The 26,744-nt window shown below is 44.8% G+C and overlaps 2 long non-coding RNA genes across 2 annotated transcripts; one reads left to right on the forward strand and one right to left on the reverse strand.

Moving 5' to 3' along the window:
- Positions 1-26,744, reverse strand: LOC135315350 (uncharacterized). The gene is made up of 5 exons (XR_010374804.1): positions 26,608-26,744; positions 18,482-18,546; positions 13,895-14,023; positions 7,567-7,749; positions 1-5,017 (listed from the first exon to the last, which is right to left on the reverse strand). It is a non-coding gene; the product is annotated as an uncharacterized LOC135315350 (long non-coding RNA).
- LOC135315349 (uncharacterized) lies at positions 6,977-17,310 on the forward strand. The gene is made up of 3 exons (XR_010374803.1): positions 6,977-7,248; positions 8,668-8,762; positions 14,561-17,310. It is a non-coding gene; the product is annotated as an uncharacterized LOC135315349 (long non-coding RNA).

Below are 26,744 nucleotides of genomic sequence, written 5' to 3' on the forward strand. Positions count from 1 at the left end.
TGCCAAGAGCTGGATGCACTGCCAAGGCCCTTTGCAAGCCTCCCCGGTGTCTGCAGCACAGCCCAACACAGGCATGGTTGTTACCAGCAGCCTAAGACACTGTCTTCAAAGAAGACCACACCACCTGGGTTTTTTGGGGTTTTCTTCATACAGTGACAGCTCATGCACAAAAGTTGCATGAAGGCACTTGGACTTCGGAGATGCACAGTGCCAGCCAAGTCCCCAGGCAGCGGTGTCTTGTGTGGTACATCCAGGGTCCCCAGGTCTTGCGGCAGCAGTGCTGGTGTTTCACGCTCATGCATGTCTTTGGCTGGGTCAGGGCCCAGTTTTACCCATACAGTGGTTTCCTCAGTGTCAGAGCAGATTATTCTGCCAAGGCAGTGATCTGACAGTCTTGTCTACACTGTCTCAGCCCATGAGTTTTCTCACTTTTACTCTTCTAATGGTCTCCCCCATCCCACCCGGGGACCTGGAGTGTGAGCAAGCACCTCTGTGGTGCTTAGTTGCTGGCTGGGGTTAAACAACAACACAGCATCATTTTTCATCAGCAGCACTGGATGCACACTGGGGAACTGCAGGCTGTTGAGGGTCATGGACAGGGCTGTGGCACCCCTGGCCTCACTGGGCAGCCCTTGCTGCCATCCCATTCCAAGGGGCTCCTGCAAGCAGCTACAGTGTGAAAACCGATCTGACAGTGTCACTGGCCTCCCTTAAAGGGAGAACAAGGATGAGATGCTGGCTGTTCCCATTCAGGTCACGGCGTCCTGCTGAGCTGTGTCCATACCAGAGAAGAGCAGGTACATCTGTCTCCCCCTTTGCAGCTGGGCGCAAAGCAGAGCTGTGCTGCACCAGGCTCCTGCAGAAGCAATGTCACTTGTGCAGTGCCAGGCTGCCAGGGACCGCGATCATGCAAGGGCTGGCATTTATCCTTTGTTAGATAAGGTAGAATGTCACCCCTTCACAGATTTGCTGGTAGAACAATTTTCCATTTAACAAGCTATAACAATAATTTCTGTTCTGATATGGGTCTTCAATCTGATGTACACTTGATGCATGCTTTCTGTTCTTTTTAAAATAGCTCTCCAACTCATCCACCCACCACTTCTGACACATTACCTTAGTTTAAATAGGGCTGTACTGCTAATTCCAGTCACTGCCTATTCAGTGCTACACATCGTTTGATGGTATTTTCCATTGCTAATCACAAGAGCTATTTGTTTTATCATTGCAAAAATTGCATTAGCTCTACTGACCAACAAAGGCTATTACCCTTGGCTGCAGCAGCTGCTGGAACAAACGAGGAGACCATCAATGGGTATCATGCAGCAACTTTGAGAGCTTGCTTTGCCTCCCACCTTTCTCTTCCAGATGTCAGGTGTTAGTGAAATGTGCCAGGGTTTCAGAGTAGTAATCACATCAATTTGAGCAGAGAACAAGCTGTCATAATTCACTGTACTAATGAAAATTATGATGACACCACAACAGAAATCTTTGCCAACCTAATCATCTCACACCACCATAGCACAAAGTTATTTAAAGACTAATGTTCTTAGTAGCATATACAAGCTTAGGAACAATTTCTGAAGGTGATTAAACACCAAAGCAAAGTGGAGTTGTATGGAGAATTTAGTTGCTGTCTGGTGAGCATTCATTCCTCTAAGCACCAGCATTATTCCTACTGTGTTGAAGAAAACGAGTAGAATTAAATCATGAAGGAAGAAAAGGTGGGGAAAAGTAACTTTCAGCCAGAGAAGTGCTGGGGACTCAGTGTTGCTGCCATGCAGCATTTCACTAGGAAAGATGTAAATGGGGATGCATACTCAGTTTGGTACCACTGAATTTCCTCGCTGCAGGTCATAAAGTTAAATTAATTGGGGGAAAAAAGCTTTAGAGAAACCTGAGGAAGAAGACATGATTCAGACTTTCTGTGGTGTGTTAGCTCAGCTCCCATGCAAAGGGAAAAGGAAGAAAGTTGTGGGTCCCCTCCACTGGCATATAGTCATCACCACATGCAATAAATATGTGTATTTACTTCATCATCATTTGGGGGTGTGTGTGTGGAGAAAAGAATCCACAATGGTTTATTGGGGAGAAAAAAAAGAGTATGACTTCGAACTAGTTGTAGGGAGCTGTAAGAACTAGTTTGTGTGATTTGATCTGCTTCAAACTCTATCCCCAACAGTGACTCATGAAACAGAATGTCAAACCACAGTAAATTCAAGGAATAGATACAGTATTAAAAGACTGAAGGAAAGCCGAAACAAATGTGAAAGTGGGCAGTCAAAAGGAAAAAGAACAAACAGGGAGGCTGGTGGGAGGATGGAGGGGGAACAAAGGGAATCTGAGGCAAGGAGGTGAACTGGGAATGTGACAACATGATGATTCCACAGAAATCTTCTCATATTTCCTGATATATCCTCTACTATTTGGAGGTGTTGTTTCTCAAAAAAAATTTGAAACAGAGTTTTGAAGGAGGAATGAGTTCCTCAGGCAAGCAAAGGGAGAAATCTGTTTGCATCGGTTCTTCCTTGCCTTGTAAGCAAAGCCAGGGGAATAATACTTGTAAAGTGTGGTAATTTGCAATTTGAACTTGCCACTCAACTAAATGTCCAATTCCTAGGTTTCTGTGATGTACAGAAATACAACATCTCACATCAAATTCAAGGCACTGGTGGTACTTTTTTCCAGAGGAGAGGTGGCCTGTGGTCTTGCAGAGAGCCCAGTGCCAGCAGTCCCGCAAGAGCCCGGCTGGCTTTGTGCAAGCTCTTGGCTTGGTGCTTCCCTGGGATGAACTTGCATGGGCTGGGGAAGGGGAGACGAGCAGCCACAGCCATAATAACATCAGAGGAGATCATGACTGAAGACTGAAAAGAAAAACCATGGAAATCCACAAAATTCAGGCTGGCCGCTGCTGAGGAAAGGCTCTATATCTAAGCAGCTCTCAGCACCCTGCTCTTGTTTGACTTTACAGGCCACCATTCTCATCTCGCATATACTCAGAGCTGCTCGCAGCCAGCCTATGTGTGTGCATGTGTCTGATTTCTGAAGGAAATGAGGCATTTGCAACCAGCCTAGCTTTTTCTCCCCATGCCTGTCCCTGGTCATCCTGTAATGAAGTGTGATAGCATGGATTTCCATCAGCCAAATTTCAGGGGACTGTAGGACTACTTGGCTACACAGCAAGGGAAACCTGTAAGCCTCGAAAGCACAGCCAGCTTGGTTAGGAGAATAACTCTGCAGATAGTCCAACCCTCTCAGCTCTGCAGATATTTATGCAGATGCCTCACACAAAGATGATTCAGCTGTCACTCTACAACCACCTGTCTCTGTTGCTGCTCCCAATATCCAGGCAATCTGTGTATCATCAGCGGTGTAAGAGGGATTTCTGTGTTACCTAGAGTAATGAGAATGGCTGCTACTGTTTTGAACATAAACCAGCTCCATGCAGAGGCAGCACAGGTCTCACTGCCCTGCATCCCCCAATACACCCAGGGCCAGGGCAATGACAGTGGCTCTTCTCAGAGTCATTCTCAGTCCAAGATGTCTCAGCAAGTGGGGGAATCACATACAAAGGCGGCTTCAGTGGCTTCAGACCTGCGCAGCTGTGTGCCCTTTGAGCAGCTTGTGGATACTGGAGGACTGACTGCATGCACATGGTAAACCAAGTGCCTGTATTTATAAGACATGAGGGCTCTTTTTATTGCACAACATACTAACGCATTTACTGTATATTTCTCTCTATAGATATAGAATTACTGTATTTCCTTTCTTTAGATTTTAAGACTCTTACTCAGTTGAGGCAAAAAGAACATAACTTCCCTGTGCAAAAAGGCATTAAATTGCCAGTAAAGATGTTTTGCTCATGTCAGAGTCTCCAAAAAATGCCTGTGTGTGCCTAGAGCCAGAACTCACGAGGCTGGTAAAGAAGCAGTGACAGCGTACATGCTGCACTTTCTGTGGGCAAGGCTCAGCTCCAGCCCCTCGGCGGAAGTGCCACCTGTCTGATCTGAGACCCATTAGCCATAGGGAAAAACTTCCCAACCTGTAGAGGTATTTTTGGAAGAAGAGTTAAGCATCAGTCCATGCACTGTCTGAATTGCTGAACTCTCTTACGTGCTGGGGATCTCCCCTCCAGGAAAATCCTAGGATTTAACCAAGAAAGAGGTGAAGGATGCGTTTTGATTTTAAAGAGGACAGGAAGGAAATGCAAATTGGAGAGCTCTTTCAGAAGAGCATCAGATATATAATGGTGCTCTTCAAGCCCTGTCTTGCATCTTAAATGTAGCTTGCAAGGTTAACAAAACCCACAGACAGCCACACTGGGAGTGCTGAATCATTACATTTTACACAGTCCTTCGCACTATGAAACCTGGATGATTCCCAAGAGTGAGTAATCTGGAAATAAAAATGTGTCTGATCAATAAAATGAAATGGCTTGAAGAAATCGGAGTTTAGTGCTCTGTAAGTCCTAATTGGCTTTGCAAGTACCAGAGGTGACCTTGCCCTTCACAGTTTAGCTATTATAGCAGTGTGCGGGGTTATTGCAACATAACCACAGTGCAGTGGTGGTACTGGTGCCCTTGACAGCCCAAAAGACACCAACCACAGGAGAACTCAGCCATGAGAATGGCTGGCAAGAATGGCAAAATGTCCCAGTGGTACCTGAGGAGCTTAGGGTTTTGTGCCCTGCTTGGGTTAGGAGGCCATAACATCGACTCTCTCTACATCAGATGTTGGCTAATACCTACTTGTAGCCCTACATGCCAGCTGCTTTTTTTTTTTCAAAGACACAAGATATAGACATACAAATTGCTACATGGGTGAGCTAATAAAAAGGCAAGTATAAGTATTCAAACAGCATGAGCTATTTAAATAAGTAAGTCAAACAAAATGCATCCCAACTGGTTTTCAACTCTCAGCACCATGATCTAAAAATCAATTGATTTTACTTACAGAATGCTAAAACCTCTGGAGGAAATGCTCCTCTCTTCTCAGCAGCGTGCATAGACAGAATGAACTGCAGAGGTTTAACAGTGGTTAGTGAACAAAGACAGCCCAGTAGAGCCCAACATCTCCTTCTACATGTGCTCTGGTCCCCTCTAGCATGCTGCCCTGCCCTCTCATCAGTACCATAAGAAAAAAAAAAAGAAGGGACATTTGCAGAGTAAAATGTATTGTGAGCCCTCACAGATGGAGCTGGAAGCACAGCAGGCTTTAACACACTGCTTGGCTTCAGAAAGAGGCAGGTTTGACTGGGATTTCCAGCAATACCCAGAAGTATCCCCAAAAATAAGGTTTGAACGACTTTGCCACAAGATGAGCAGAAGCTCTCAGAAGGTTCCCCTTCCCTTGCCGTGTGGATTTGAGCTGACAAAAGATGTTTGCCTCCCTGAGAACATGCAGCCCTGCCAGGCTTTCACTGCTGTTGTTAAAAGTCTGCATATTTCATTTCTTGCATTGTGTAACCTGGCACTGAAAACTCACTTTGAGCTAAAATGTGACATTTCTCCCTTGTAATGAGAAAATCGTGCCCTTGTCCACTTAAAAATTCTGATAATACAAATCCAAAATGAGCTTTGCATATTTAAGTAAAACACTTGATATTGGTGAGGGGCATATGATAACAGTTCAGCAGGGGAGCAGGGAAGAACAGTTTTGCTGTTTGCACTCTCCACTGCTGCAGGGAAAGTTGTCGGGATGTTGAGTGCCGATGGCCCACCCCAGAGCCGCAGGCAGACCCATAACCTGGGAGACCTGAATAATTATTAGTTTTCCAACCATATGAACTCTGTGTTTGACATACTGCTCCAACTAGCCACAGCACGCATTGCTTTGCAGAGCAGGGGGGGTGTGCTGTGGTATCTGCCAACATCCATCCTAACACAGCCACCGGACCCCACCATGAACAAGGGCTAGATGAACCCATAAAAGTGTTGCATCTAGGGACACCTAGTAGGGCTTCCTAAAAGGCATGCAAAGATGGAGATTTCATGGCCACAGGCATGCCACTGCAAAGCTTGATGATCTTGGGGGTCACATCTTACTCCCACGGCTGTGAAACCAGAGCCTTCAGTCAAGCGGTTTTTATGGGGGCTCCACAGCTTCTGCAGGAAGGTGATCGGTGCCAGCCGCATGGCTTTTATTTGATTTGACAACACAGTGGCCGTAGCTACGAGATTTGCTAAGCCTTGGGAGCATGGAATTTTCAGCAAAGGGATGGAGACCACTTCTATTTGAAGTCTCCCCTTCTCCCCCCACCAAAATAACTCACATTTCTACAGCTCTAGCAATAAATCCATAGACCTCAAAGGGCAAAAATGGTAACTAGTGACAAAGAGTGATGCCTGGGGTGATATGCTACTGTATAATCTTATGATGGCATGGTAAATAACTAGTGTCATTTTTGTGTAATGTACTTAATACTTTATCAGGATAAACATTAGAGAATACATCACATTTCTTTATGTTTTTCACTTTCTATTAAATTCCTCGCTGCTTCAGTGAACCCTCTGTACACAGCTTGACTGCGGACTGGTGATCTGTAACTTTCTGCAGTATGATATTATCATTTCTCAAGTCCTGTTCAACTCCAGCTGTAACTTTTCTTGGGCAAAGATGGATGCCATGAGCAAAACCCAGGCACAGGCAAAATTTATCTCAATTTATCCTGGATGGAAAAAGTAACTGAGGGTACCTTGCTGAAAGCAAAATATACTGCTTGAATGAATTTACAATAAGTAATAAAATACAGCAGGGAGAGACCATTTACTGTAGGGGAAGATGGTAATATATGATGTCAGTAATTCACTTTAAAATGATGCTATTAAGCAAGTATAAAGGTGATTATCACCTTTTTTAGGCATTAAAGTTATATTTATAAGCCAGTTGGTGTGTGACATCTACCAATATAAAAGAGCCACTTTTAATTTCTTTCAGAAAAAAAGCTATGTATGTTTTATTTCCCTTCCAGGACTGTCAGCTCTTGCAGCAATAGTGGAGGATGAAGGCGGGCCCACGGCTGTCACGAAGGTAAAGTCCACTATCCTCAGGACCAGGTTATAAACACCAAAAAGCAAAACATCCTACCTAATCCATGGAGGAACTGCTGAGGCCAGACCAGGAATTAAATCATCTTGATCCCAACATTGCAGAAACTGAACAAGACGCCCTGCAGACCTTGCAAGCCAGCGTTGGCTAGCCAGCAGCATCAGATTAGAAAACCAGATTACCTTAGCATAGATTCAAAAGGTAATAATTTTACATAATGAGGCATAAGTAGATGTTTCATGGACATTGGCCCTTTGCAACTTTGGGCTGGTTTCGGAGGAGCCACTTGCACTGACTTTTGGCTCCTCAGCCCCAAATCACAGCCCAGCTCCCTCTCCACTCCATTTGCTCTGAGTACCCCCTAGTCCTGGAAGTGCCCAAACAGGCGACCTGGACCCCTGTTCTTCACATTCCTTCTATGGATTCCTGGCTACTTTTTTGAATGTGTGCACTAGGAATTATACAGAATATTCTTGCACACACAAGTAGCACATCTCTGTCACTACAACGAACACTTACCCACCACAGACAGATAAGCCAGCCCTGACCCCTTGTGATTTTTCCAACTCTTCTGATTCCTGGTACCGTCTTTGGAGCTGCAGCTACCAGAGGCAGGAGAGTACAGGGAGATCTCAGAGTCTTTTTAATTCCCTGAAAGGCTCAGAATAAAGATTGAATATGTGCATTCTGAAGACTTAAATCCTAGAAAGAAAAAAAAAAAAAAGCTATGTTACTTTCTAAATCTCATGATTTTTAAGTCAATATCATGATTTCAGGGCATTTGGGCTTGGCAAGCAGTCTCAGAGCAGAATCCTCTCTCCCCAGACCCCGGACAGGGAGATTTTCCAACATGGGCTTGACCCTTCTGTCTCTGCACAAGCAAATGCTGATGTGTTTCAGTGACCGGGCGACTGCAGGATTAGGCTTTGCAGCAGCTGCCCTCTAAAGCAAGGTTTCTTTAGTGCAGGAGGGTTTAAGACTGGCTGTGCCATCACTGCAGGAATAGCCTGTGGTCTCTGTCGTGGGGGGTGTGGAATTCAGTGCCAGGAAACTAACTGGAAAGCAAGCAGCAACCTCAATCCCTGTGTATCCTTCAGGTTGTTCTGGTTCCATGGCTTGACCTCTAGGAAGATGCTTTGAGGAAAGAAATCCCCCAAAATGTAGATGAACTGGAGGCAGTGCTCATCCCACTTACTGTTTATCATCTGATTGCTCCAAACCATATGCATGCATGCATTTTAAACAGCTCTTTCAAACAATAGTCAGGCTAATTAGAGTTCATTCTGAATGGGGGTTTCCAAGCCACAGCTGAATCAAGGCAATACACCCAGCACAAGAGAAGGACACACAGCACAAGTCTCCTGCTCCATCTTAGCTCTAGCTCTTGTGAATATTTTACGTTAGAGAGGACTGAGCAGCACGACCTCTCTGACACAGCCCCATGCTCTACGGAAGTGCAGATCCACTCCAGCAACATCGAAGTCAGCAATGTCACTGGTAAAAAAGCAACCAACCAAAACCAGACTGTAGTTGTGGGAAAGCAGAGCTTTAACTAAAGATTCCCTGAATCCCTTGATGACATCACCACTGGCTCAATGGTTCCTGTGTTTAAACCAATAGCTTGTTCCCCATCAAGAAGAGGTTGGACTCTGGCCATGGAGGGCAGAGAGGACCATTACTCTCCAAAGAAGTAATTCCTGTTGATCACAGTTTCTGTAAGTACATTATAAATACTGCTTTTACAGTTAAACTCTACCCATCAAAGCAGAAGCATCCTCATTAGATTATTTAGAAAAGCCCATAATTATCAGGGTTTAATTTATTAACAAGATGGGCAATTTAAATGCTATCTTTGGCAAAACTGAAATTGTGCTAACTCTGAGACCGAGAACATGAACACCATGGAAACTGTCACTGACAAAAACCATAATACCGCAGAGAGGTAGTTTGCCCGCCTGTTGAAAACACCCAGCACATTCTCTTTCTTAATATGGAAACAGGACAAGAATTACTCAGGCTGCATGTGATGCTGCCAGAGAACAAAAGACCAGTTTGTGGGTTGCAACAGCGATTTCCTTCGGCTGCTGCACCAGCTGTACACGTGTCCGCGGCACCGACATCCTGGAGCGCCCTGAGAGAGGCGAGGCAGGATGCACTCGCTGGGGACTCCAGACCATGTTGAAAATAACTGCTCTCTCCAGGCACTTTCCAGAAGTACATTTACTTCTCCAGAGGTGTATTAGAAAACAGGGGGGGAAAAAAAGGACAAAATGGTTGCTTCTGCCTTTCCTTCTGGTATAAGGCTGTTCACTAGCAATGATGCGTACTGAGGTGCTGAGCCCTTTCTGTATAATGCCAGGAAGAGCGAGCACCCAATCTTTGTTTCCCATAAAGAGTGCTTCTTTTCCAACAAGTGACAAACCTAGGGCTGCTTGTGAGGGATGGGGCCAGCCTGCAGGAAATCCCTCTGTTCAGCCGCCCCGGGAAGTTGGCTGAGCCTTTGACAGAGGCAAATGCCAGCTGCCATCAGCAGTGGCCCTTCCCTGGCAGAAGTTGCTGCTACTGGAGTAAGCAGAGGGATGAAGAAGGTATATGTAGCTTTAGGGGCCTGGCAGCAAGATGTCAAGGGATGTTGCGACACAGAAATTTCAGGGCGCTGGTGCTGGGGCAGCCTCTCCTTGCAGGGCACAGGGAGGCACGCTGCCCTGCATGACACCCCAACACTCGGACAAGGCAACATGAGACATGAGGAAAGACTTATATTCTGGTGGCAGAAATACTTCTGTCTCTTAGCTCAAGAGCAGAATTGCTGTCCTCTAGTTATTCCTGATCTGGAGCACTAGACAGCAGATAAGTGCAAACCAGGCTTCATACCATTAGATACTTTAATGAGGAGGTCAGTGTATTTTGCATTGAGGGATTTGGGATTTGTACGTTGACTGGAGTGGCATGTGTTAGAAGGACATGTGAATTAATGACATTATTTATAACCCATCTCATTATCACACACAGCTTGATGCCTCAGACAGCCACTAATTCTCTTAACCAATTTCCATTACTGGAAACAAAACTGCTTTGCTTCAGCTGTGGCCTCTTAGAAGAATGCTGTTGTTGTTATTGTTTGTTTTTTTAATATAAAAAGCTCTTCTCAAAGAAAGGCTCCATGATTGCGTGATGTAACTCCCCTGAGTCCAAGTCTCAGATACAAAAATATTCATGTTGAGTCTGATAAATGAACAATGAACAAATTACATGCTTGATTCCCCTGCTTTGCCTTACTTTTGATCTTTATTATTAGATTGCTATAATTGTTTTTCAGCTCCTTGTGCGCATATTACCAATTTGCATGTTGCTATAGAAATGTAAAATTCAACATATTGTCCCTTAGATTTTAAAAGAAATGTGCCCCTCCTTTTATTTCTGTCCTATTCTTTAACACAAGAATAAGAAACCATTGTCTGACAAATATTAAAAACTTGGATATAATTCCAGTTTTTTCCCTGCAGAGGTTGTAGCAAGACACTGGCTTTTCTGACCCTTTCAGCTGAAAGATGAAACCCAGGCCTTATCGTGCTTATATAGAATACAAATAAAAAGACACTTTTTTCCCATATGTATCTATATCTATAAATTTATATGGGCTTTAAGGACTTAGAAGCATAAGGAAGAGTTATAAGGAAATCAGACCATTTTCCTCAACACCGACATCCAGGAGCAAAATCTGTTCTTTCTCCTTTCTCCTGCCAAGAGGAATCACTATTTGCAAGGTTGGCTGCCTGGGGGCAACGTCTCTGACCTGTCTCCAGTTTCCTCCTCCCAGACTTGCACGTGATTACTTTCTAGACAAAGAATAGCAAGTATCTGTTCATCTGCTATGGGCTAACTAATGCTCACCTAGACATTCATGCGGATTTTGCTCCTTCTGTATCCTTTGAGCTGGGACTGGCAGTGCTAGGAGGACCTGGGTGTCAGTACAAAAAAAATGTTACCTCCCCATGTCTCCTACAACCAGCCCCTCAGGGCGGTGCAGAAAAGGAGCTTGCACTAGAGATAGAGGCACAATATCTTCATCTGCCTCTAATTAATTGGAAAAAGAGAGGAAAGACCACACCGCAGTGGGTGAAGAGCAGGGCTGAGGGTAGAGAAAGCTTCTGCTCGGCAGTGAGCAATGTTTTTTCTGCTCCTGAGAAAATAAACACAGGGAATCAATTAGCTCTGAATATAAGTGAAAATAATGTGATTTATCAGGCACCAACATTGTTTCAGTGATGGGAATGGAAATGAATTAATTATGACTGACAATAATGCTAATAAAGATCCATTTCCAGAGGTGTGGAGGAGTGGGAAGGACCATAATCACAGCAGTACTCTCCACTCTTGTTTTCTGATGAGATGAAAGCAGAGCTGCTCCCTTGCTATGACTGCTAAGGTGGAGCAGGAAAGGAGACCAGGAGGATGGACACCAACACCACCCCGTGCCAGGGTGGTGCTGAGTTACCAGCAATGGAGCCTGGGCTCCCCCAGTCCCTCCCTGCTCAGAGCTTGGCTCATTCTGAAGGGGAGCACAGGAGAGAGTTCCTATCTCATGGGTAGGGAAGCCTTTTTTGGAAGATATTTTCAGAAGCTTCTTCTGGCAGCCTCTACATGCAGATGCTATGCCTAATTATAGCTTCCATCAGCTGGCAACGGTACTGCCTCGCAGCTAACTCTCCAACCTTGCTGTGCCACTGGTAATCATCTCATCGCAAAGTCCCGCCCCGAAACCAGTACTGCTTCGTTACATCTCAGAAGCACCATTTCCTTTACACATATCTCTTTCCAGACTACTCAGGGGCTTATCAAGCAGAGGGATAATCGTATTATACATTGGGAGGGAGTAGGAGTTGATTTACATCTCTTCTGTTGCCATAAAACTACCAGGATGGAGTATGGTGGAGGAGGATTTAACTACGTGTGATGTCTTTAGGATAAAATGTCATGGACAAAGAGGACCCCATTCAAAACTGGTCAAAGGATGGCCTTTTACTGGTCAAAGGACAGCCTTTTGCAGGACTTTCAGAGAACTTTGCTCCCAGAGAGCTGTTCCGGACATCTTCCCCCGCAATGATTCATTGTGTGCGATGTAAATAGATTGCATTTCACCCTTGCTAAATAAACAAGTGTTACTGGTGCCTGTCTGCATGGAGGAAAGCCTTTTAGGCACATTTATACCCCTCCTCCTCCCCATCCAGACCATCCGGGCAATTTTCTTGCTGCTGACTCAGTGTGCAGTTGTGTGACTGTCTCCAGGAGTGTGCCTGTAACCAAGTGTATGATGACACCAAGGGTTTCACTGTCTCTGTCTGCAGAAGAGCTATTTGTGCTTTTCTTGGGCCTGGTGAGGCACAGCCTGGCACCTTTCACGGGGTGGCTTATCTAACCCCAAATGGAGCAAGTCAGAGTCCTGCTCTTACTCCCTGGCGGAGGAGTTACCTCTCCTTCCTGCCATATCAGGAGCCCAGCTGCACAGGCTAACCTGCTTACCGGGTTGTAGAGTAAAATAATGTTGTCTTCATATCCCCCTAGAAGCAGCATAATGTATGCACCATCACCCCTGCTAACTAACTCCTCTAAGGATACAAAGCAGGTGATGGCCAGCACTAAAGCCATTAGAAACCACCCTTTGCACAGAGCTATATCAATATTTTAGAAGTATTACCCCTCTTGAATGAGCTGAGTCACAACTTCTTCCACCAGATGCATGTCCGTGTCTGATACCATTTGAAACGCCTTTTTTTTCCATCGTTTTTTCTGACTCCACCAAAGCCCTTTCCCCAGCTTAGTGGCTTTCTCTCCTTGGGTTTTCACTGTGGAGCAGTTTCCTGTTAAACACACACTGAAGAGATCAGGTCTGCCTGGGTACTTTGAAGTCCTCCAAAAGACAGACTTCTCACCCTTTTTGAAGAAGCAATTACCAGTAAAGACACTAACTGGCATGCTGCTCTCTCCAAGAGAGCACAAATAAACTCAAGGAGAGCTGTAATTTTACATGACGTAAAGGGCAGGGTTGTTAACAACAATTAAAGCACAAGGAAATATGTAACGTTATATCTAATGGTCTGGCTTTGGTCTATTAGCCAAGTAAAGCAAAGTTAATCTTGAAGACAAAACTCTCCCATTTTCCTCCAAATCAGGGGTCAAAATTCTGCTCCTGCAACTAAACGCAAAGCCACTGAAGATGGAACATTTGTCACCTGGATCTAACTTAACCATGACCAGCTGCTCTGACCCCCAACCTCCCCAAAGACATGAAGATGAAATCTCACCCCAAAGATTGTCCCCAGGCAAGAGCCAGGGTCTGGAAAGCTGCTCAGGGTCTTGTCGCCTGAGCTTTCTAAGAAAACTTGGAGAAGTTACCTTGAAAATGAAGCCTTAGACCCAGGCTTGTCCATGCTGGGCACTGGACAAGCTCCAGGCACATGCCACAGCCCTGGCTGCCGAACTCGGGGTCTGAATGGGTTTTCCTTGGCTCTGGGTGGGCCAAAAATAGGGGGGGATGCAAAGGCCCTGCCAGATTATACCTACGCAGCACAACGTGGGGGTGTGAGGCACCCACCACCCACAAAGACAATACCATAATCAAAATCTGTCACCCCAAATAAGCCCAGCACCAAGAGGGGAACTGACCCTCTCAGGGACCACATGGGGGCAAAGGAGCATCAGGAAACCATTCTCCCTTCTGTTACAGCTCTTTTTATTCCTTAACGTAATTTCTGTCTAAAGAAGCTTTTGCCGTGCCATATCACTGTGCCTAAATACACTGTTTTAAATGCAAACAGGGAAAAGCAGAAGAGAGTGAAATACTCACTTGGATGGATATTTTCAGAGATTCAGAAATTGCCAAGCTGAAGGGGACCGCTGTGATTATCCCTCCTGACACAGTGCCTCGGCTGGCCGCAGCGCTGCCCCGCATTAATTCCTGCTGCGAGTCCAATTGCTGTGGGAACCAGAGCATAGATTTCAGAGAGAAAAATCTGGTCGTATTTGGGAAAATTTCCTGTAATAACAACCTGACCACAACTCTTCTGCAAATTGTTCCCAGAGTTAATTTTCCTCACTCCAGAAAAAGCACTGCTTTCTCTTTTTGGTTTTTTTTTTTCCAGTTTGAACTAGCTTCAGTTTCCACTCAATCTTATTATACTTGGTCTACTACTCTGCAGCACCTGCTGTTACCAAATTGCCCTCCATCACAAAGGCAAGTAAAGGTGGCCTTGGCAGTGTAGTCCAGCCAGGATTAATTGTACCAAGGCAAATTACTCATTTTCAGTTCCTAGAAACATACCTTTACTCTTTCCCTGTCAGGAGAAGGTCAAATACAAATTTCTCCTGTGCCAAATGTAACACTTTTTGAGTTAGGAGATTGTCATCTATAATTATGAAATATTTCAAGGATGTTTTAGCACTGACAGCCTGAGACCTCCATGTGTCAGTCAGATTGAAGTTCCTCATGACAGCTCAGCTTTCCTCCCCACAGATTACAGGATGGTGGATGAGGAGCCCATCAACCTGCTCTCCTGTGGGACGCGGTGGCCTGCAGCAGTGGTCAGTGTCCGGTTTCTGGGCCATCTCCCGGCACCAATGACCCCAAGCAGCCACGGTCATTTGCTTCTGCACTGTCAGATGATATCTTGCCATCCCTGGCAAGACCTGCCTGCTCATACTTGCTGTTTTCAAGAGAAACAGATTATAGTCCAAGAGGTTAATCACAGGCAACAGTGACTTCTTTACCTTGATATATGCTATCTTTAGCTTTATACATTTATAACAGTGAAGGCATCAAGTAGAGTTCAGAAAAACAGTCTGTATTAATTGCAATAGAAAAACTATCCATGGAAAATATTTCTACAGATTTAATTATCGTTGTACTGAGATGCTTATGAAAACACTTTCAAACCATCACCGAAATACTTGGCACCTATTTTTTATCAATAGTATCTAGTTTCCTGTAAATAAAAAATATCCTAGAAATTAAGTAATAAAAATTTTCTGGAACCTTTAGTAAAAAATATCATGAATATTGCTGAATGTTTTGTCAGTGAAAGCTTAACTCTTCCTGGGAAGCTACTGAGTGTGTAAAAAAAAAGGTAGAAATTGGAAGCAGCTGAATTTGCTGGCGAGGTGTCTCAGGGTTACCTGATGCAAATCCTGCACAGGTAAAGATGTCATTTAAAAATAACGGCTCCTGACGCAGCTCAGCAACCACGGGTGCCGCTCCTCCACAGCGTGGGCAGCGCACGTAGGTGGGTTTCTGCTCCCCTACACCTGCCCTGCCACCACACCAGGCGAGCGTGGAGAAAGCATTAATAAAATATTAGGTGAAATAACCGTACCTGACTAATGCTGCGTATTAAGGAAAGGCAATAAGCAGTGCTTGGGGTCTTCTTTCCTCTGACTAAACCTGAGATTTTCTAGTTCATGCATGAGGTTGCAGTGGAAGGTTGAACAGATAATTACCTTTCTCTATTTCCTTCTCTTCCTCTGCATTATAAGCATATTTAAAGGGCACTTAGAAAAAGCAGTCACAGCCTAAATTAAAATGTAATATGAAAAGAAAATGTTTGGTAGTCTGTATGGGAAGGTGTTGTGGCAGGTATTACACACCAAACAAAACATGGCCTTTTCCTCTGCTGAGGTTTGCCCCTGGTCTTCTGCGCTTGCTTGTTCTTATAGTTTCATAGCTTATCTCTGTTGCTGAGTCAGGAGTGGTGCGGTAGGCACAGTGGGGTTATTGCACATGAGGCAGGAGAGCTGCCATCTTCCCAGCCATGTGCAGGAGGACACAGCCCACCACTGGTGATCCAGTGCCTCCCCCGTGCCCCGGGCTCGGGGCTGAGCCCCCCAGCCCCACCGAGCAGCCTGTGCCTTTCCTCCAGCATCTGCTTCAGAGCATCTCCCTGGCAGGAGGAAAATGTCTGATCTTTTCTACCTCAGCTCAGAATTTCTCAATCTTAGTGGATGTTAAAATACCACAAGACAGCCTACAGAACAGCTGAAGAAAAGAAAATACAAAACTGCATGAAACATCCCACACAGGCACGGAGAAAAGGGCAATGTGGAAGCAACCGCAAGCCCTTGAGACCAGCACCGCTTTGATTTGGTTATAAATGAAACCTATTTATCGTTGCAACATTAGAAACAACAAACTAAATGCAAACCATGAAAGATGGGAGAAGCTAAATTGGTAGGTGGAAGCTGGAAAACTGCCATGTAAATAAACACGTGCTATCTCCCCAAGAGGGGCCAAAGCCAGCATAAACCACCCCAACTAGTGTGAAACTGGCTTTAATAATTAAGCCTGCAAAAAGTGAAGATTAAAAATTTATTTTGAACTAAATGAAGCTATTAGCAGAACAGTTTTCCCCCATTATACATTTATGATATATAATACACTAAAACAGATACCTTTTGTGAACACTAAAACTCATTGCTCAGCCTCCATGAGCACCTCAGAGCTGTGCTGTCTCACACCTTTGCTGCTTGCTGCCTGGACTCTCACTTTAACGCTGGAGGAGCCGTGAAAACACTTCATTTTAAGTCTTTAAAGTATACCAACCTCACATTTAAAAATGAAAACAACTTTGACTCCCTAACTGCAACATTGTGAGAAAATGTTAGAAGGGGAGGTTTCAGGGATTTAATTTTTTTTGGCCCTTTTTAAATAGAACTTCCAAAGCACAAAATTCCTTGAAAGCATCTGTTATATAATATTCCATCATAAATTATGGAATATTTAGCACAACCGGGGGGTTATGGCAAAAAAAAAAAAAAAAAGCAGTAAAAACCTGTCAGTTACTCCTTTTAAATGAATCCATAAAGGACTGGGCATCTGTATGGCTGAGGAGACAATACTGAGTTATAGTAAAAAGTAAATAAAAGAGGAAAACAGAATTGTTCATGTTCTAATAAATCCAGGTGCCCTGTGATGCGCTCAATTAGTGTTAACAAGACTCTGCTGGCCAACAAGGGCTGTGTCGGAGCTGGGGAGCTCCAATCCTCCTGTGCAACCCAGGGCTTGGCTTCTTCACCCCTGGGAGAGCCTGATGCCCCTCTTAGCAGGGTGGTTGTCTTTGCACACCAGGTCATGGCCAACCGTGCCCTGGGGGGCATCACACCCTGCATCGCAGCTGGGCGAGGGAGGGGATTGTCCCGCTCTGCTCCGTGCTGGGACAGCCTCACCTCGAGTGCTGGGGGCAGGTTTGGGCACCACAGGACATTAAGGATATAAAGCTACTGGAGAGTGTCCAGGGGAGGGGTCCAAAGTTGGGGAAGGGTTTAGAGGGGAAACTGATTGAGAAGTGGCTAAAGTCACTTGGTTTGTTCAGCCTGGAGCGGAGGGGGCTGAGGGCAGCCCTCATCATGGTCTGCAGCTTCCTCACAAAGGGAGGCGGAGGGGCAGGCGCTGATCTCTTCTCTCTGGTGACCAATGACAGGACCCGAGGGAATGGCAGGGAGATGTGCCAGGGGAGGGTTAGGTTGGATATTAGGAAAAGGTTCTTCACCCAGAGGGTGGTGGAGCCCTGGAACAGGCTCCCCAGGGAGGTATCACAGCACTAAGCCTGAAAATATTCAAGCAGCACTTGGACAAGGCCCTCAGAGACATGGTGTGAATTTGGGGCTGTCCTGTGCAGGAACAGGAGTTGGACTCGATGATCCTTCTGGGTCCCTTCCCACTCAGGACATTCTGTGATCCTATGGCTCACGGGGTGACTCCCTGTATACCTCAACTTACCAAGTCACAGCAATCACAGTGAGATCAACCCTACATTTAAGGTCCTTGGTAGAATTGCTGAGTAACAACCAGCACCAAAGGACCCCCCAGGTTTTAAATAAAGCAGGAGATTGAATTTCTGGCCATGCATGTGGGCTGGGAATGGCTTGTTGCACCCTGCCACACCTCCAGTCCCTCTGCAGCCCTCAGCATTTTGAGTGTGCTGCTGTGGCCATCTGGACTGGGTAGATTTTTGTATTTCTCCTTTTTCTGACAAGTTCTAATAACTGCACTCCTGACTTTATTTAACACTGTGGATAGTTCTGCTGAAGACAAAAGTAGCTTTAAGTTTAAAACATTAAAAAAAGAATACATAGTTTTCTTGCTTTTCTCTGGTTAAGGTGCTTGCCAGTACATATAAATTCAGGACAGAGTCTGCTTCCCTATGAAAGTTTTATGGTGTTTTCGGCTGGAAGGCTGACAAGACATTGAATTCCAAATTCAGGAAATGTTCAACTCTATGATGTGTTTATAATTAAATTTATTTCCCTTGAATGCAACCGAGCATCTCCCTAGCTTATTGTGTGAGGCAGCTGCCTGTTAAGGAGTATGCCTGTGGAATCAAATAGATTGATGACATGATTTAGGACCGATCAGGAAAGATTAATTGAATTAAATATAACTTACACAATTTCCCTTAATCCTCTGAGGAGGGCCTGGCCGACTTCACACCTTTGCTTTGCTCTAGAAACCTTATTAAAAGAGAGAGGGAAAAGGAGTGATTGCTTTATATACTTAATTAGGAGCTTTAAATGTTCAATAAATCACTACTCTTTGGAGGGAATATCTGAAATATTTATTGTCTCATCCCTTGTTTTGCCTAGTTCACTATTTTTTTTTCCTTCTTTATAAATCAGCAGGGTGGCTGCAGGCCTCATGGTGGGGGCTTCCAGCTCCCCACAGTTTAAATGTCCAGATCCTCGCCGCAGTGCCCACATTGTGTGCAGGCAAAAAGGCAAAATAAATTAGCTTTGCGTTTCTTGGAAGTTTGCACTGCTCTACATAGCAAATCCCGTAGATTTGCCTTGGCAATGAGAGATGAGACGTGAGCCCTTCCCTGAACTCCAGGAGCACCAAGGCAGGTAAAGCATCATTCTCGGCAGGTTTCCCCACATGGGTGCAGTACCTGGCCCATGGATGGAGCTGGAGGAGTTCTGACCTGCTGACTGACATGCACGATGCTGCCATTTCCCGCATTACCATTTTGTCTTCAAGCTCAAACTTGCACAGACAATTAATAAATGTGATTAAAATAGGACAAGGGTTTTCTCTCAATAACACTTAAGGGGCTTCCCCTGCAACGTGCGTTATCTGTCAAGTCTTACAGAGCTTTTCCAAAGGATCTTGATGTTTTGTAGAACGATATGGAGGCTCACAGCCAGCCCATAGCTGCATCCCACCTTTACACACTAGGCTCCTGCTGACCATAACAGTGGGGTAATGGTCTGGTGAAGTTAGAAGACCCTTGGTCCACCAGTCTGCACCAAAGAGGGTCTCCTGGCAAAGGCTCTGAAGGACTAGCAAAATGTCACTTGCTACGTTGCTTAGGTGCTCTCTCACATCACCTGCCTGTGGAGCAGAGAACGAAAGCAATACTACATAATATTTTCAGGGCAAACCACCAAGAATACTCAGCTGTAACAGCAGGGGCATGCTGGTATGCAGAAACTTGCTCTTTGGCTTGGTTTTGGGCCAGGAAACAGCATCTAACATCCCTACTGGGGTGGGAAATGGGATTTTAAATCTCAGAATCTTCAGCCAAGTAATTAGATGGACAATAAAATTCAAAACCCCCTCTCCCAATAGGTACCCAAGGGCTTTTCACTGGTAGATACCTGCTTTTTTCCTTGTAATATCTTTAATGAAAGTAGCATTGAAATACAATATCTCATCACTTAGAGTTTGAGCACATCTTTAAATTACATAATGCTTTATTAATTATATATTTAATTACTATGGCCTTATAGATGCATTATGGGCACATTTATAACTATATACAAAAATGGCAAATTTGCCATACAAAAAAATTGAGATGCAAAGACTTAAAAGTGCAGCATCTTTTAAAATACCAGCATGCTACATAGTAGTTCCAGTACAAATGCCTGAAAGTTTAGTGCCACACTATCTCTGCTACATAGTCTATTCATCATGTAAATATTTGTATGTAGAAAGAGTGATGTTCTGCAAGGTCACAATTTGTACAGCATTTATGTATAATTTGGCATCAAAATAAATAGCCTCCTTTTGCTTTCAGTTCAGATCTGGCATAAAGCCACTAAATTTGCTCCAGATTTGCAAGCAGGATTTTGCCCATTGTTTCTGTAAGGCAGCTAAATTTCCAGTATTGTATTTTTGTTCTGTGCCAACTAATTTGGATATAACAGATTAAATTTAAAGGTTAAAAAGTCACGAAAATTGACTGGCTGAAGAAGGTAAAATATTTTTTCAAAACTGATTTAAGAAAATTGAAACAGCTCAGAGAAGTCACGGAGCATTTTATGAAATCTGTATTTCATAGGAGGTAAAACTGAATCTAGGTGCCAGCAACAACCTATCATTGATCTTAGCACGGTTGCCTCAAATCAGTGATTTCATCAAAAGCTCACAGAAGTAAAGTACTTCTGACAATGCTGATGACCAAGAAAAAAAATTACATGTGCACCTTAAGGACCACAAAAACAGACACCAGGAAAAGAGTGAAGAACTGACCAGCATTCAGCCCTGACCTAAGCCACAAATCTGACTTTTGGAAACCATATGGAGCCAGATTTCAGTTTCCACACAGGTACTTTCTCCGGGGTGACAATGATGGATCATCGTGGTTTAGCCTCAGCTGGCAACTAAGCAACACAGAGCTGCTCGCTCACTCCCCCCCAGTGGGATGGGGGAGGGAATCTGAAGAGTAAGAGTGAGAAAATTCGTAAGTTGAGATACAGATAGCTTAATAAGTAAAGCAAAAGCCACACACGGAAGCAAAGCAAACCAAGGAATTCATTCACCACTTCCCATGGACAGGGAGGTGCTCAGCCATCCCCAGGGAAGCAGGGCTCCATCACACGTAACGGTGACTTGGGAAGGGAAACGCCATCACTCTGAACGTCCCCCCTTCCTCCTTCTTCCCCCAGCTTTATACACTGACCATGTTGCCATACGGTGTGGGACATCCCTTGGGTCGGTTGGGGTCAGCTGTTCTGGATGTGCCCCCTCCCAGCTCCTTGTGCCCCCCCAGCCCCTCGCTGGTGGGGTGGGGTGAGGAGCAGAGAAGGCCTTGGCTCTGTGTAAGCCCTGCTCTGCAGTAACCGAAACACCCCTGCATTATCAACACTGTTTTCAGCGCAAATCCAAAACAGAGCCCCATACTAGCTACTGTGAAGAAATTTAGCTTTACCCCAGTCAAAACCAGCACATGGATCAAAGTCCTGGACCCAAGCAGCCTGGAAAGAGCAGTTTTATTTTGTTACAGCCCAACCACATACACAGTATTTCTCAATAACCCAGTACAACTCTTTCCACCATAGCAAAGAAAGCGAACATTCGTATTTCTATTGCAATAGAAGTTATGAAGACAAGGAAAAAGGCCATCTAACCTGGGGTGATACAAGGAGAATTGCTAACTCCACATTGCAGGCAACAACAGTAGAGTTCAGAGTAAATCTCTGTTTTGATGGGGCTGCCGCAGCATGCCAAGCGCCTTGACTAGGAGTCCCAGTGACGTGAGCAGGATTTCTAAGGGACAAAGGAAATGGGCCTTGGAGTCGCACTGAAGCTGCTGCACATGAACGGGGCTAATTATTGCTTATTGATGCTTTGTGGCATACGAATTCATGCTTATGTAGGAGTAAATCAACTGTTTCACTCACAGTGTGGTAAGCCACTCTGAGGACAAGAGCTAACTCCAGAGTTGATCATCCTGGTGACCAAGCATAAAGAGTGGCAGCACTCTATGGCTCCTGCAGTTTTTCCAAAACCAAGCTGCTGCATCTCACTGGGCACATTGTGCTCTTCTTGCCCCTTACAGGTGCTCTCCGGGTGTAGGATCAGAAAGATGCTGTCCCACCTGCTGTGCTCAAATGTTGCCCTTTAGGTGAGCTGGAGACTGACAACCCCTGTGCATCTCAGTACAGTTATAATCCCCTCACCTCGCACCGCTGCACAATCACTGCAAGGCCAGGTATTTACCTTTGTGCTGATGGACATGGTGCCACAACGCTGCTCAGTCTTGGACATGTTATTTGTATGGAAAATTCCTCCTGGTTTTACGCTTCAAAGGCATCTCTGACCCTAGCAGCGCCCTCGGGCTGAGCGTGACACGTAGTGCTCAGCTCTCAGATGCTCTGTTGTTGAACATGGTGCAGAGGCCGTAAGGGCTGAGAGCCATTGGGCCATCAGAGCGCACTGGGCAATGCTATGTGAGCCTAAATGACAGATTTGCAGCATCACAGAAAACAGAGCTGGAAGGCACCTCGCAGGCCCTGCTCATACATTTTCTTGCCTTAGGCAGGATCAGCTGAACCTCTGCCTGCAAGATATGTCTCATCTGTCCTTAGCCACCTCCTCAGACTATTCAAGTACTTCACCAAACTGCCCACTAGGAAACTTTTCCAGATATCTGATGATCTTTCCTGCTGTGGTGCAAATCCAGCATTTCATAGCTGACCTGCTGGTGCCAAAAGCCTTCTGTCCCACATATATGCTCCGGGGAAGGGTGTCAGGGGTTGTATATACCCAGGGAACAGAAACAGAGCCCACGTCACCAGCACCCCACTGCCAAGCCCATGATTGCAGTGTGGCAGCCCAGCCAGGGACAGGAGAAGGACTCTGCCCCTGGAGAAGCAATGCCCAAGAGCAAGGCACACAAAGGGCCGCAGCTAGGGTTATTTCTGATCTCAGGGCAGGGAAACTGAGAAGTAATTGCTTTGCGCTTTTGTACTTATTTAACATGGACCCAGCTAAGGTCTGTTAATGTAGTCATTTATGCTAATACAATCTAAAAAACACTGTTTTACCAGCACTGCTGACAGGAGCCGTGCAATACCATGGCTGTACACTCATGCATCAAATGCTAGTGCATCATTCCTCCATTTCATCACCCACATGAGCATCCATACCAGGCAGGACTGCCAGCCCAGAATAATACCAGAGACTCAGCTGGCCATCTGCTAACCTGTTCCACGGTCCCACAGTTAATCTGTTTTGTGTGAATCTCACATATACTGAAGTGTTGCCGCCAAAGGTTTTTTCAGCACTTCGGCAGTATAGACGCATCTGCTCCTGTTCAAACATCCATGCGCACAGGGAGATTAAGGACATTTTACACCTAACAGCAAAAAATATCTTCTGTCTCTAGTGGCAGCTCAGTAAATGTTATTCAGAAGATGGCCTCAGCTTTTCAGGGTGGCTTAGAGCTACACTGGACAATTGTCTTACTGAAAAAGCAAATGCACCTGGGGTTCTTTGTTTTCTATATATCACATATTGGGAACAAATTCAAACCTGTTATATATGGACTAAAGTAGCCCTGAATGTATTTGGACACACAAACATCTATACTAAGATTCTTTACCTGAAAGGACCCTTTTGCAGGTTCTGCCCATAAGAGGCAGGTAGGTTTCGGTAAATCAGAGAAGAGCTGGGACACCGCCACGTACAGCTGCTGAACACCAGCGTGTGTTGCTGAGTCACACGACTGACCAGAAGGAGCACATTTGTCAAAAAGCCTCAGAATAAGTGCTCCTTCCCTGAGTATTTTTCGTGCAGTTAGAGCTGCATTCATTTGAAGGCTGCTTACCATCCCTGCCTCAAATGAGAGACCATGGGGTACGTCGCAAGCCTCAGATGCTGGTGCCAGCTCCACAGTGAGCCCATGCATCTACCAGCTCTCCTAGTGCCACCAAAGAAAAGAGGTCTTACTCTTTATTCATTTTTTTAATGACCCTTTCCCACGATCTCCTTTGCTCCTGCACTGATACGTATCCTTTCTAACGCAATATTCTCAGTCCAGCAGCCAACCCCTGTCATGTGAAGCTAGGATCTGGCCCCAAGAACTGTAGATCATGTACTCAGTGGTTTTGATCCAGTGGCACAGACGAGGAACAATTACTGTCTCTTCCCTGCACAAGTGATTGCTGGCCTTGGATGCTGACAGCACTGCCAGAATGCTGCAGCAGCTCTGGGAAGGTCCCAGGTCCTGAGAGGGTTGAATCCAGACAGACAGCTAGCTGAAACACTGCATTATAGCTGTTCTACCCCAAAACCCTATCCTGGCAGCACTCAGAATAGCATCCACCAGGAAACTCCAGCCTTCCATCTTCCAGGGCTTACCAGCTGCTAAACAGCACCGTGGATCTGAATTCAGGTAGGAACTTCCATGTCTTCTCCATCATTAATGACCTACAAGAACTACTTTCAGCTTTGTCCTTGTTGGGGGGGAAACATGCATTATGCATAGCTAGAATTTCTCCATCCATCTTCCAGAATGCATTATTACTCTTGATAAGGGCTTTCCAAGTCACCAGTCTCATTTGAAAGGAAGGTGAGCTGACCCATGAATACCACACACTGCAGCTCCTTTCTAGAAAAGCCACTGGAGGGTCACAAGGGGCAGGAAAGCTGTGTACAGTCCCTAAAGGCTCTGTAGCTGGGTGATTTGCACTGGATTATGCCTGACCCTGTCCCTCAAGCTGTCTGTCCCATGCCCATCGCTGCTGCATGCAATGAGCATCTACACGGAGCTGCAGATGCAGGGGAGATGGAGGCTATGTCTTTGTGGGAGTACCAGGGAAGGAGTCAAGATCCAAGGGGTCTCCAACAGTCTCTTAGGATTTCCCAAATCTAGCATGGTGAGAGTAACATTAAATTTAGCATATTACATAGTTTCCTTGTAATGGGTAGCAGCACAGCTGGATGTTTAGGTGTGAGTAGGATACATACAGAGAGAAGACCAATTAAAGCTTTGCAGGGCATGCCATATAAGTGTATACAAATACATTAAAGCAAAAAGTGGTACCCTATTTTACATTCCATATAATAATAGCAAATTTCCTATTTCACTAATGGAATGTGCAAATGTGGCATGAAGTCTGAACCCAGACTCATGGGGGCTATTTTTACAGCTTGTAGAATCAGAGAAAAATACCTCCCAGAGACACAAAGCAATGTAATCAACCACATCCCGGCAGTTGGCTTAATGAACAGGCATTGCATCGATGTTTCCAAAAAGGCCACTCCAAACACAGCTCCGTTCCAATTGAGTTCTAATCCCCATCACATAAAATGCCAAAAATATTTATGCCTGCTGTATTACATTATAAATTTGTATTTCTGAATTAATGAGTTATGACATTACACCAGGCATGATAATTGAACCTCAGGGCCCAGCCCCACTGAAGCTGCTCAAGAGCTGTCTTACCAATAGGAGTCTTACTTTTGGGGGTTACAGTAACCTCCAGATGGCATTGGGGATGTTAAAAATAAAAAGGCTTCCAAGGCTATAGACTGACTTTCCACCAAAAGAGATGTCTAATTAGACATCCACTTTGCTTTCCCCTGCTATGTATTGGAAGCAGTTATTTTAAATAGATAAAGGGTGTCAGTGAGGTTCAATTTTCCTCTCTATCAGTTGTGCAATATGGGCATACATGGAGTAAAGTTTTACTCATTCATGGATGTAGATGTGTCCTGAAGTTGCATTCTGACATTTGTCTCATTAAATGTGCTTCCTTTATCGATTTGTTTGAGTTTTTTGTAATTGCAGCATATAAACATTTTTAATTTTTCATTTCTGCTCTTGGCACCTCATTTGAAGTGATCCTGAGTTTAGTGCCAAGACACGTATCAGAAATGACCTTCAAGCTTGAGAGAAAATCATTTCATTTTAGAATCCGTCGCTAAGCAATAGGCAGAAGCCTTGTACATTTAATAGCATCTATCAAACATTTTCCCCTAAGAACTTGCTGACCTTCTTGGCAGAGGCCATTCAACAATACACCACTTCTACTCACTGCCTTTATCAAAGAGCTAGGATTGCTACCAAGTCATTTCTGTGCTCAGAAATTAGGTCAGCTATCAACAGCAACAGATTACAGAACTCAAATGATCTGTCCTCTCTGCTTGATGAAAGGAAAGTATAACAGTGGCCTTTCAGTGCCTTGTAGTCAAGGCATCCTCATCTCAGCCCTGCATTACATGACTGTCCTTTTTAGGAGCACAACGATTTAAGGAAGAGGCTACTTAGCAGCCTGTAAATCCACCCAATGGTTGTTACATTCTGGTCTTGCTAACAGGAGACTGGATAACAGCTGATCAGATAATTTGCAGTGAATATTCAGAGAAGTTCCTCATGCTTTACAGCTGTGAAAGTAGAATCAGGTCTGGAACAGAATTGGCCCCAGTGAATTCCACAAGCATGTTTGACAGAGAACTCATTTTCCAATATGCAGATCCCAAGAGGAAAGGAGGAAATTTTGAGTGACAGCCTCTTCAGTAATAGGTTTTTGATTGCACAGTAGAAAAATTACAAATTAAGATTTTTGGAAAGCAGGTGATAAATTAAGAAAAGTAAGTGTTTTTGGATGATCTGAAGCTCTAAAAACACACCCCATGCATGAATTACAGTTTTAGCAGAATGAAATTATCATATTTCCAGAATTAATTCAGTAGCAACAAGCTTAGCAGAAGGTAAACAGTTGCAAGTATGTGCCTGTATTTTATTTTATAGCACACATTCATTGCTAGAATCCCTTTTGCGTTCTTACCAGTGGTCAGCTTTGAAATGTTTCAGCTAGTTGCGGATGCTAGAGACGCACAGCTCTCAGGTATCCCTGTCACAGGGAGGTAACTCGCAGATGTCCACAAGCCCTGAGCAGATGGTGCACTGGAGAATTTCTGCATA

This window comes from Phalacrocorax carbo, chromosome 11 (assembly GCF_963921805.1).
Source record: "Phalacrocorax carbo chromosome 11, bPhaCar2.1, whole genome shotgun sequence".
Classification (NCBI taxonomy): domain Eukaryota; kingdom Metazoa; phylum Chordata; class Aves; order Suliformes; family Phalacrocoracidae; genus Phalacrocorax; species Phalacrocorax carbo.